Consider the following 5,180-nt stretch of genomic DNA (forward strand, 5'->3'; position numbering starts at 1 on the left):
AGCCCGTCAAAGATGACGGGTTGGAAAAGTTTATTCGAGGGTACAGTCTCGTGAGTGTGCAAAGTCTGAAGCCTGGGCCTAGTGTCAGGTGTGCTTCCATCTTCTTTATTTATGAGACATCATGTAGATGTAAATTAACACTTTCTACTCTGCGCCCAATTTTTTTATTTAATACTGACACTGTTATCCAGGTGTGGTTTGCACTTTGGGGAATGTTGTCATTCTGTGCCTCCAAGTGAGGGTGCAGCTTGAACAATGGTCGGTCTTAACCTTTCGCCACGTAACAATAGTACGAAATACACCAAATGTATGTACGTATGTATGTATGTATGTATGTATGTACACGTATCGTGTATGTGTATATTTACAGTACCTTCAGAAAGTATTCACACCCCTTGACTTTTTTCACATTTTGTGTACAGCCTGAATTTAAAATGGATTAAATTGACATTTTTTGGTATCTGATCTTCCCATAATGCCCCATAATGTCAAAGTGCAATGCATTTCATGGAATATATTCATAAATTAATTAAAAATGAAATACTGAATGCTAATCTCGCAACAGGACTGTTTATGTTTCACCGTCACAGGTGAAATTTGGCAACTTGTTGTTATCCTTTAGTGGAATGCAATCCAAAGAGAGATCTGGTTTCACCAAGAAATTTAAACCTCATTTCAATATTTACACTGGTTCATATCGAGTTCGTTCCATTGTTATCCACCCACGTTCAAACAAACCAACCGGTCTGACAAACCCTAATCCGAGCAACAAGTTTCAAAATAAAACAAGTAAATATCATAGCAAAAGGTTATCATTGGCTTTGACAAGTTGAACTGTTCACAGATGACGTGTTTACATTCCTGTGCTGACGTCACGAAACGGAATAAATAACGTGCCTCGTCTTCTGGAACGTTGCGATCTTTTCATCTTCGAGTGAAAATCTTCATCACAAGAGTTAATTGTGGGTTCTGTTGCTCGATTTTGGAATCAACTTGTTTTCGACCAACAAGGGTTCATCAATATCTGTGGGTTTGTATAGAAGGATAAATGCTGGATAAGTGATGGTTCAGTTTAAACGATACATTTGTTGGAAATGATTGTGGATATAGAAAAGTAGTTTCCTTCGTATCCATAGATCATCGAGCAGGTTTAACATAAATCTGGTTTAAACATGAGGGAAACATTTACCGGTAAAACAATGGCATGTTGTGTCGTGATTGTGATGTCTGTGAATTCATCTCTTCAATAAGTAAAAATTCTGTACATTTTAGTTCCTCACCCTCAAATACTCATCCTGAAAGAGAAATAAATAAACAACATAGTGATGTCCCTGGGCCTGCCCCCAGTGTACAGCTCTCCCACCCCCATCCTCTTCCCCCATTTATATGAAATTGAGTAAAAGGTAACATGGGGTTAATATCAAGGAGAATGAATAAACTGATAATTTGAATTGATCGGGTGTGGATGAACCCCAGGCATGGTGGATTAACTGGTCTCCTGTGTCGAAGTTCCTTGTACTTCCTTTGTACAAAGAGACAATGTACAATTAACATGGAATTTAACTTGTGATTTATATATTTAAAAACAATGTACTCAGACACAAAATAAATAAAGACACAAGATAAATGAACAAAAATCTGCCCCATGAGATGTGTTGGAAAAATAATGACAATTTCATCATATTTCATGAGAAGTTTTGAAATGGTATTGCAAGGTATGATATTCGTTTTGTTTTCCATATTTTTTTTAGCTTGTTTTGTTTTTTTCCAAGTAAAGATAGTAATTGCTTCTCTCCTGTCTTCCTGACCAGCAGGTTCCACATCCCTGTTCCTGAAGAAATGTCCGCCTCAGATGTAGATGGTAAAAACGATCTCACTTTTGTCATCTGTTTGCAATTTTTTAAAACCCTGCTATATCTTTGGCCGGAGTCATCGTTGTTATCGGCAGCCGTTTCCATGCTTGCATGTGTAAGCCAACATTTATTTTATTTACTCATTTACAAGATCTCCAGATGAAGATCATTAATTCCTTCAGCATATATCCAGATCAATAAGTCTAAATAGCTGGAGCTCCAGATTTCTCCAGACATTCTGCGGAGTTCAAACGAGTAACTCCCATTCCATGGTTCTTGGTCTTTCATTTGCTGAAATCAAATGAGTTGTAAAACACAATATTCTTTACATTTTAAACACCCCTTCTATGGGATAGGGGAAGGTTTATTGCTGTTGTCGGGTTTGTTTCTACAATTAGTGCCCCAATTTTTAATGGTACCACAGAGTTTCTTAGACCCCAAACCCCAGGAGATTCCAAGACGCCCCCCTCGCACACCAAGTACTAATCCAGCGTTTAGATAAAATATCTCACCAATTCAAATTTGACATATATGTAAAGAAAATATCGGAATCCACAAAAATCTTTTGATTTTCTTTAAACTCATCACAAACTAAAAAAAATCGTCGAATTATGACGTCATAATTACGACACCAATGACATCATCGTTAACAACACCTATTCCCCATATGGAGTTCTTTACTATGAGCCAGCTTTCAATTTTTTCCATGAAGCGGTTTTGGAGATATAGAGGTGCAACGTTTTTAGGGTTTTCCAAGATGGCGCCTGTACCACGTGACGTATAACGTCATAATTATCATTAAAAACAATGATACAGGAGGAGCCGCTCATATTCTGAAAATTTTCTGTCCATCGGACTAAGAGTTGCAGAGGATTTTTTTTTCATACCGTTTGGATCAAGGGCTTGTACTTGTCGAATTATGACGTCATAATGAAGGTACCATTGACATCATCATCAACATATCTTATCTAACATGGAAAGTACTTGACAATGAGCCATGTTTCAATTCTTTCCATTGAGCGGTTTGGGAGATATAGAGGTGTGAAGTTTTTCCAAGATGGCGTCCATACCACGTGACCTATGACGTCATAATTATGTATAAAAAATTATGCAGGCGGAGGCACTCCTATGGTAAAATTTCGCATCAATCAGGCCAACAGTTTCCGAGAAATGAATTTAAAAAATGCAGACACATACGCCGCACGTACGGACGCACCCGAATGCCAAACCCTGCTTTTTGCTTTGCGAGCGCAGGGTAACTAGAGGGTATTCATAGAATACTTACCCTGCGCAATCCAATGTGGTGTGAGCCAACTCTTCTGTTTTTGAACTTTTTTTTTTCTTTGATCCAATATAGCTGCCAGACCACGTGAGCAATGACATCATAAATTTATATTCTCTAATAGAATTGTTGCATAGATCATGCTCAATACATTTCAAACTGATCAGACTAAGCGTTGTCCCTGTCGAATTATGGCGTCATAATTATGGCAACAATGACGTCATCGTTAACAACACCTATTCCACAGATGGTGTTCTTCACACAATGAGCCATGTTTCAATTTTTCCATGCAGCGGTTTTGGAGATATAGAGGTGCAACATTTTTCGGTTTTTCCAAGATGACGTCTGCTGTACCACATGACCGATGACGTAATGATTATGATTATCATTAAAATATTCTAAAGGAGGAGGGGCTCCTCTGGTGAAAATTTCACGTCCATCCGACCAACAGTTGCTGAAAAAAAATGAATAATGATTGGATGGATAAGTGTTGTATTTGTCGAATTATGACGTCATAACGAAGGCACCGATGACATCATGATGACCGATGACATCATTGACATATCTGATTCCCCATGGGGAGTACTTGACAATGAGCCAGGTCTCAATTTTTCCATGGAGTGGTTTCAGAGATAGAGGTGTAACGTTTTTCCAAGATGGCGCCTGCACCACGTGACCGATGACGTCATAATAATCATTGAAATATTCTACAGGAGGAGGCGCTCATATGGTGAAAATTTCATGCCAATCGGACCAACGATTGCCGAGAAAATGATTTTTTAAAATGCAGACACGTACGGCACATGGCACACGACACACGTATGGCACACGGCACACGTACGCACCTGAATGCTTAACTCCGCTTTTCGCTTCGCGAGCGCAGGGTAATAATATATTTATTTAGTAGCAGTTTACCCACTCCCCAGGTTGGGTGGAGTTTGCGCATTATTTACTAAATGAAGGGTCTAAATGAAATGCTCTGGTGTAATATTTCCAAATTGAATGCGTCAATGTGAGTCATGTACAGTGAAAAAGAAAGGAGGAAGATTGACAGTTTTGAAATGTGGTGTTCGAGATAAAAAATTTAAGTCGCATGGAGGCAAGAAAAACACGTGTTATTCTTTCAGTCCGTGGAATTCTTCAACACAAAAACACCCCAACAACGAGACCTGATCAGCCAACCCCCTCTCTCTGTCTTCTTCCACCTCGTTTCTGCTCTTGCGCCCTCTGCCTTCTCCATGGTTTATTGAAGCATCTCATGAGCTGAAGATCGCTGAAGGCTACGGAGTGGCATCATTGGCTGAGGGTGCTGCTGTGCCCCTGATACAACGGCATCTCCTGGTTAGGGCAGGAATTAGGACCTGGCCATGGGGCCGGCGATAGCTTACCGATTCTTTAACGTCCAACAACTAATGTCAGCACACAGGATGCAATACCTATCCTCAGACAAGGTCACCAAGCAGGTCATTTCATCACAAATCTTCACAATGCACAACTAGATAATGTAGCTCACTTCTTATATAATAAATTATATTGATGGTGAATTATAAATTGTTTATCAACACAAAGTTTATTCGTTTAACAAGGATAAAATCATTGAAATGAATTATTTGATGATTTGTTTGTTCCCGAATTTGCACAGAAGTGGCTGCTGGAATGAAGGACGTGGCCCTCGACGATGCGAAAAGTAAGTGATGAGGGTGGGATCGTTGAGTGTTGTAATGATTGTGGAAATGAGGATCGATTAAATAATACTCGTCTTCATGTCTGTCTTTGATTATCGTGATATTTCCAAATACTCTGCTTTTCCATGCGCACCTCATGTTTTTCATTTTTATTCCATTCATTAATCTCTTGTCCCATATCATGTTAACTCATCGCTCTGTTCCACGTGGGTTCCCTCACTCGTTAGCTAACACCTCAGGTGATGATGAAATCGATATTAGATCTCACATCTCAATATTACAGTCACAAAATCCTTGTGATACAGCCCATGCTTGAGAAGCACCAGAATGGTGGTTTGCTTTTCGCATGAACCTTATTTA

General features: G+C 39.2%; 1 long non-coding RNA gene across 1 annotated transcript; it reads left to right on the forward strand.

The window, feature by feature from the left end:
* The first annotated feature begins 928 nt into the window (after positions 1–928).
* LOC144889564 (uncharacterized) lies at positions 929–4,823 on the forward strand. The gene is made up of 3 exons (XR_013621875.1): positions 929–1,026; positions 1,815–1,861; positions 4,778–4,823. It is a non-coding gene; the product is annotated as an uncharacterized LOC144889564 (long non-coding RNA).
* Positions 4,824–5,180: the final 357 nt, after the last annotated feature.

The sequence above is a fragment of the Myxine glutinosa genome, chromosome 1 (assembly GCF_964187855.1).
Source record: "Myxine glutinosa chromosome 1, kmMyxGlut1.1, whole genome shotgun sequence".
In the NCBI taxonomy this organism is placed as follows: domain Eukaryota; kingdom Metazoa; phylum Chordata; class Myxini; order Myxiniformes; family Myxinidae; genus Myxine; species Myxine glutinosa.